This window comes from Arachis hypogaea, chromosome 17, assembly GCF_003086295.3.
Source record: "Arachis hypogaea cultivar Tifrunner chromosome 17, arahy.Tifrunner.gnm2.J5K5, whole genome shotgun sequence".
Taxonomy (NCBI): domain Eukaryota; kingdom Viridiplantae; phylum Streptophyta; class Magnoliopsida; order Fabales; family Fabaceae; genus Arachis; species Arachis hypogaea.
This window is the reverse complement of record NC_092052.1, coordinates 18,039,088-18,047,425: the sequence shown is the minus strand read 5'-3', so window position 1 is coordinate 18,047,425 and position 8,338 is coordinate 18,039,088.

The window sequence follows — 8,338 nt, the reverse complement described above, 5'->3', positions numbered from 1 at the left end:
TGATTAGGGTCATTAAAATAAAGGCGATTAATTTCAAGAATGACCAAATAGTTTCTGTTGTTCTAAAACTGAATTATGCACAATAAACCCATGATTTAAAAAAAATTTATGTTAACCTTCCAAGCTCGTTGGGGATGTCCTTGGGATAGTTAAATTTTTTCCATGCAGAAGGATCACAAGAGCCATGCTTGGAGTTCACAACATTCCTCTCCGTCATGAACAATTTACCTAAAGTGTTTAGTGTAAAAGAATAACTTAATGGATTTGCAAGTTACAATCCGTGTCATGTGGGTCTCACACCGGACTATACTCTCATCGTCATGGCAAACATCCAACACATACACCTTTAATGCCTTAATGTTTAAAAGCATTAGATACCAGCCATCAGCAGGTTCCAACACTAGGACAAAGACCTGAGAACGGGTTTTTTAGATACATTAGATGGTGCAGCTGAACCTTTCCTGTGGTATCGGTTATATTGTGAACTTCTTACATGTTCAAGATGGCTGGTCTTAGGCATCCACTTGTACTCGTATTTGTTTTTCAGTTGCTTTATGGCCACCTCGCGCAAGACATCAGCTGCAAAATGAGACGGAAAGAACCACACACGTGGTGCTATGCTTTTGGAGCACTTCATGGATACAAGCATACACCAAGCATTGATAATCTACATTTAAGCGTTCACGTAACATAGTTAGGGAACACAAATAAACCTCACTCTCACCACATACAGGAAATGCAAATTGGTAAAATAGTCATCGTTGGTTTATACTTGTGGCTTTGATAACTTACATCAGTGTGTGGAGTCCATGGCGGGATGAGAGAGAAGAACATTCCCCGCGGAATTTCAAATTCAGCAAAGTGGAAGAGTACCTCACCGCACTTTAACAAGATCGGGTTAGATTTCCAAAGCGTTGGGTTGTACATATCTAGCAACATGAACTGAAACATAACTAAAAGGATAGAATTAACCTGTATTTTGTGTCGTTGATAACCTTGGCAAAGACATATGTAGCAAGCTTGCACTGCTCAATAGAGAGTCTCATGTCCAAAATTAGCCTGAATTGCATGTCATGGCTCTGCGTCAATAAAGGGAGATTATGGTAACAGTCCCGGAGTTAATAAGTCTTCACATGCTAATAAACAATGGGCCCAAAAAATTGAAAAAAAAGCTACCATGGGGACAACCAGTACAACAAACTTTTGGGAGTTGCTAGAGGGGCCATCGTGGCGAGGACCGGGCCATCTCAAGAGAGGTCGTCTACTCCCCGACCTTTCCGGCTTCCCACTCTGGGTCAGATTCAGTCCTGTCAGCGGAGACCCCTCCATGGTGGTCGATCCAGTCTGTTCTATTTTGGCTAACTTATTTGGTTTGCCATTTGATGGTCCTGAGGCATACAGGCCCACGAGGCCAGTCGTCGACTCGACCTGGTTCCACAAAGGCCGTTCGATCATGTCATGTATAACACGAAATGCATATAGGTCATTTACTCAGGACAAACACACATGCAATTTTTGAATAGGCTAGAAACACGCAAATTGGCATACCTTATTTGACAGAGTGGTGGGAGTCTTCATTGACGATATATTGCTGAACAAATTCGGTATTCCAATCGACCAATATCCCGCATCCGCTGGGGGTGGAGCCATCACAGGGAAAGCGGTGCACCGGCGCGGTGTCAACCAAGCCTCATCGATGGACTCTTATGGAGACCCTTGGGGTTGTTTTCAAGACCCTTACCCTTCTCTGTTGATGACCTCAGCTGGGTTAGTGTTGTCAGTGTCTGGCATGGATGACTATGACTAGCAGTTCGGCTTCCGAACTCATATGGGCCTCCACCTGGTCTGGGTACCATCACAATGGAATGGTGGTCTTCCTTGTCACATTGGGTGTTCTGCAAAATCTGGAGAAGAACACCTTCCGCAAAGGTTGCCTTCTTCTCCATCTCCTGCATGCGACCATGTAGCTCGCGCAACTTCTCCTCCGTTGACTGTCCCGTACAACGTAGTACACATGTCAGGTATAAAAGGGATAAATCCTAAGAAACACATGCATAAATAGTATAAGGGACTAGAAACGAGCAGGGCCACACTTCAAGTTATTTTCCACATCTCAAACCTCTAAGGCATACTTCATGGCTTCATTAAGCATTGCGGCATACCGTAGTGCACCCACACTACCATGCATACTTCAACAGGTCATTTAAGTAAGAAAAAGGTGCTTACTTGAATCAACTCCCTTAGTCGACGCTCCATTGTGGTTTCAACATCTTCGGTTGATGACTTGGTCAGAGGATCTGCCACCAGGTTAACCAGTGTCTGTCCCTGAGGAATATCCGGAAAAAAAAATAGTAAATTAACTTCCCATCACCATTAATGTTCCTTGCTAAGGAAACAAGAGATTTAGTATTTTTTTCCTACTCCACAAACGATATGGCGGAGAAGGGACTCACGACGTCGATTATGAGCTCCAGATTCATTTCTGATCCTCCACATTCATGTACGTCGGTCGGTGATGTAGCGGTTATGCTCAGCAATAGATCGTTTCTGCAACATAAAACATTGTATCATCCCATAAGCAAGCCACAGGTGACCACCATTTCACAATATAGTGATCATAAAACAAACTAAAGTAGTATCCATACCCTCCCGCTGGAAGATACTCCTGCGAGTCGGGGTGGAAAGCATTCCATTCCTTCCATGATTCATTGTTAGAAGGTTACTGGATAAGTAGTCTAAGTGAACAAGAAACTAAGCTGACGGTAAAAAAAATCATTACGAAACCAACTTTATTTGTATTAGAGCTATGGAGAAGGTTGGATGAGGGTACGTAGTGTGTATTCAAAAGGTAATTTGGGGACAGTAGGTACCCCTACTTGTCCAGTAAAAAGTTTCTAAACCTGCAAATTGCATGTTCAAGTGATGTTAGTACCCCTATATATTATCAACACGTGCCATCTGATGTTACAATCCACATCGTCCTTCGATTGCCCTCTAAGTGGGGGGAGTGTTACTCAGTCCTTGTAGCAACTTAAAGCAAGTCAAATAAACTTGTTTTATTTTTAGTTTGACTTGCATGGACCATTCCTTTGGTCATTTTGGGTTTCGTCTTTTTCTTTTAATGCAAACAAACACTACCATATCAAGGCCCAAGGTTCATGTGTGTGGTATATAAAACCAAGCATGTCTATCCTTCTTAATAATAATAACGACAAAAGCATCTACTGCTAGTAAAATTTATGATAATTGTATTAGTAATAATAATACTAATAAAATTTAGTATTTAATTATTAAATTCTGATTTTACCAAAATTTTTATTAACAATTATAGTTATATTTTTCAATTAATTTTCTAATATCAGTATATTTTATTTTAATATTAAATAAAAAAATATTGGTAAGATTATTTTTTTATATCAATATATAAATATTATACTACACAGTAGTAAAAATTTTTGAGTTAATGTTAAAATAATACATATTGGCATCGAAAAATTAATAATTAAACATAAACATAATTGTTAAAGAAAATCAATGTAACAATTAGAAAATATTGAAAGGTTTCTTAAAAAAAATTAAATTATTAAATTTGTTTCAACAAAACTTTGTCAAGAATACAATGCAATTAATAAAAGAATAATTTATTAAAAGATATTTAGATAAGCAACATTTCCTGACAAGAATTAATAAGAATTAAGTAAGTTATCATTATTTTTTATTTGGATAAATAAGATTAAAACCATAGATACTATTTTTATTTGAATTTCAAGGTTTAATCAATGTGACACTCAAATTTAAACAATGACATCAAGATTTTGGTCTCAAAGACATCAAACTCGCCTCGTAACTCTTTTCCCACAGTGGAATTGTGATTCAGCCATGTCAAGGATACAAACAGTTTTGGTTAATGACGATCAAAGAACCACATTAGTCAGGTTCTCTGATCTCAATCATGCTCTCGAATGAAGGGATGCTTCCGCGCTCTCCGTTATATTTTCTAACGATTTAACATGGATGATCTTGAAGCTGAAAAATCCTAAAATTTTTAGATAAAATAAAATTTTTATTCAATCAAATAATGATAAATAATTTTTTTCGATTAAATTATATTAATGTAATAATTGCATGATAAAGAATGTTAGAAAGATAAATAAATAATACTTTAAGAGTATAGAAATATTAAATTGTCATTTCAATTTACTTTTTTGATGAACGACAACAAATATCTTGAATTAATTAAATTTTTACAAGAAATTACATACCTACAAATTACCTAATTTCCTCAAAAATCTTTTGAACATACAAAAATTAAATAATAGGTTGACTATTGAGAATTGAATATAATATTTTTAAATTCATATTTTCAATAAAAATAAGTACTTAATTCAATCCATCCTAAACAATTCTATACACACTATAACTTATGCATCTAAATAATTCTAAAATGTATAGAATTTTTTTTTAGATACAAAAAACTTAAAATATGTTTATTCTATTTCAAAAATCAATATTCATATTTAACTTAGGATTTCAACAAATATGGCAAAAAGTATTAAATTTTTTACTTAAAACAAGTAAAATATCTACAAAAAAAAATTCCTAAAACAAATTTTCTCACCGTTGTTTTTTAACAGTTATTTTTTTTTACGAGTTCAAACAAGTTCGCGTACTGTATCGGCGAACTTGCAGATTTTGTTAAGCTTTGCCCACTTCATCAACATACATCACGAAAACTAACAAGTTCATCCTCCGGTGCGGCGAATGTGCTCATATTTTTGTACATTTCGGGTCGTATTGGTATATTTTTATTCGGTATTTAACTCACATAATATGAAAATTTAACTTATTATTTAGGCAAACTTAAAAATTCTACACATGTTATCTAAATTAATGATTTCCTTTAATTTCATAAAAATAAACGTAGTTATAATTTTATTCTCAAATGATTAATTATGTTTATTCGATTTAAAAAAAATTATTTAAAATTAGTAACTTTAGAATGAAATATTAATGTACTCATATTATTTTTAAATTAAAAATTATAATTTTTTTTTACACTATACATTAATCTGGTGACTATTAAAGAATTATAAATTAAACCTCTCTTGTTATTTTAATCTTCGTAAAGTTGAGACAACCCGAATATATTTATCTAAAATTTAAATCAACCAAATACATTAATTTAAATCAGTTAATAGAGTAGGCAAACTTTAACAAAATTTACAACCCTCTCGACACAATATGTAAACTTACCCATATAAAAAAAAAGAATAAGAGTTTCGAAAAATCAAGATATAAAATTTGGTTTTAGAAAATACTAATTTTTAAAATTTTTTTTTGGAAACTTTTCCTCCGCAATTACTATTGATACTTTAGGCTAAATAATTTAGACAACTCAGATGTATTTCAAGTATTAGTTGTATATTCTTTTTTTTTTTTAAGTTAATTATCATTTTCACTCCTTTCTATTACACTTGCAAACTGTGAATGAGTATGAAGGACTCCAAAATTACATTTTCGCATCAAGTCCTAAAGGCATTGTGAGAAACACCTTTTCTTGCAAACTGGTTCCTGCAGTAATGCCTTCACCGAAACTAGGAGTAGATTCCAAATCATCATTTCAATAGTCTGACTGACACGTGACTTGAAAGAACGACTGCATGGACCATTCTCTGCACAGTCGACATGAAATGACATATTTGGCAACATATCACGAGGATATCCTCAACCGTTGATTCTGAATTTTGTTTTTTCTGATCCATATTAATCTCATCTAATCCATATGATTATCTTTCCTTGCATTGGCTATTTCTATGATGAGACTCATCACTCCCTCCAACGTCCATGATGGACAATATTGCTCTGTTACCAATAAATTGGAAATATTACCTATGTTCCTTACGCAATTGATTTGAAGATCACAACCATTCATACCACTTTGACCCTGGCGGTCCGATTATAAATTGGTGCTAGGTAACAATGTTGGCATCGCCTCCATGGGTTAACCCAAATGCAACCATTCTTTTTTATAGCTCTAATTATCTGACTAACCGAAACTACCGCAAGAAATCCGCATAGGCTTCTCCTCCCACTTACTCCACACCTTCATAGCCTCACATCCTCTCCAACTAAAAGAAAAAGAATATATTTGAATCCCAACCCGCCCATTTTTGCCCAAAATAGTGCAACCCTTACCACTTACTACTTAACCATACTATACCAACGGCTTTTTCCAAAACCTTTTATCCATCGACCCCTTCAATGGACTCTAGATTATCCCCGTACTATCACTGTGTCTTTGACGGATGGATACCTGGCATATATACGACCATTGAAGACGTCCATGTCCAGATTGAAGACTACGAGAACAGCGTTTGGAGGACTTACGATACAATGGACGAAGCGGATGAGGCATGGCTGGTATACTTTGGTAGAGGCGACCGGGAGCATGGAAAGTGGCGGCTGGATAACGATCTTGCACCTGAAACCCGTCGCTACGGACGACTACCGTGCTTCCCAAATGGTTGCATTAAGAGCTTTGCATAAACGTTACAACCTCAAGCGACACTAGCTGCCACCAATACAATTCCGTCGTAAGTACCCTACTCCATTGTGTTTCTCTTTCCACGTAACAACTCCCGTGCACCTACTTACCTTTACTTGCCAATCCATATTCTTTCCCTTTAGCCAACGAGGTGGTCCCTGACAAGCCAGATCGCGAGCCTTTGTTGGCGGTAAGCATGAGGGACTGGGTGAGAAAGGCTTGTGACTCACTAGATATTCCTCCTCTAATATACAGAATCATTAGGTAGACAGGATCACATGACCGGAGATGTTATCGGCACCTTGCCTCTGTCGTCCCCTCCGGAGCAACGGATGCCTTGGTGGTGTCTGGCAGATATGCCAACGACATCGACACAAGCCACGAGGACGCGGCTAGGCTATGCCTTCGTGCCCTATCCGAGGTTCTTGACACATTCGTTGATGACTACAACTATGACCTCTTGGAGACGTGGGAGACAAAGTACATCAACTTGGCCCAAGAGCTTTGCTCCCTGCAATCTAGGCTTAACGATGTCCCTGACACCAAGGATGCACTACTAGAAATAACGCTTTTTTGGACGAATTTTGAGACGAAATTGAAATAAATTTCGAACATATTAGAGACAAAATTTTTCTTTCAAACAAAATTGGGACGAATTTTTTTTGTCCCAAAAAGCCCTGATGCTAATTTACATTTTGTTTGAAATTTCGTTCGAAATTTTTTCAGACAATTTTGTGACAGATTTGAAATAGGCATTTATCTGCTAGATTTCTAACTATTATGATGTATTTTAGATGAATTTCAGACAGATTAACCAACATAAAGACAATGTATTTCAGACAAATTTCAAACATAAAAATATTGATTTTTAGACAAATTTCAAACAAAAAATATACTTTATTTCAGACAAATTTCTAACGAATTTAGTCAAATATAACAAATTTTTTTCGAACAAATTTTAGACAAATCAAATATTTTTTTTCAATTAAATTTCAGACAAATTTAATTTAAAAGAATTTACGTATTTGAAACAAATTTCATACAAAACAAAAAATTATTTTCGCACACATTTTCTACAAAACTTAATATAATATTTCAAATAATTTTCATACAAAATAATTTGCTATTTAATATATAAATATTTTAGAAAATAAATTGTATTCGATTTGCTTTCTATATTCAGACCATCATAATCATTTTTTCATATTACATCATCGAAATTATAAACACATAATAAAGTCATGAAAAAGCCAATTAACATAAAAGAGTTAAAAAATATTTATTATTAAAATACTTGTTCATAAATGTAATCAAACTAAAATAAAAAAAATAATTAAACTAAAACAAAAAAAGCCTTTAAAAAGGTCAAATATGATGAATAAAATTAAATGTACTAACTAATTCACCTAAAAATTCCTTAATCTAAATCAAAAAAATATATACTCCGGACATCAATCACTCATGTTATCATCCTCATCATCACTAGAGCCTGTCCCAAGCTCATCATCCGCAAGAACAGACAAGGTTGAAGAAAGTGGGAGATTCAACTTTTTATACAAAGTATGAAGTGTCTTTTCAGTAGAACCAATTCTTTTCTGTTGAGCTTTTAGTTGACGTCCTTGATCCTTTAACTTATGCTCAGCATCATTCAACTTAACCTTTTGCTCTTCATTGATTATTTCTAGCTCCTTTGCCTTTTCTTTCCACATGTGAAGTTCTTGCTCAAGATTTAGATTGTCTTTGGATGTCTCTGAGTAATTTCTGGAATCCAACTTTGAAGAGAGATCTAAACCA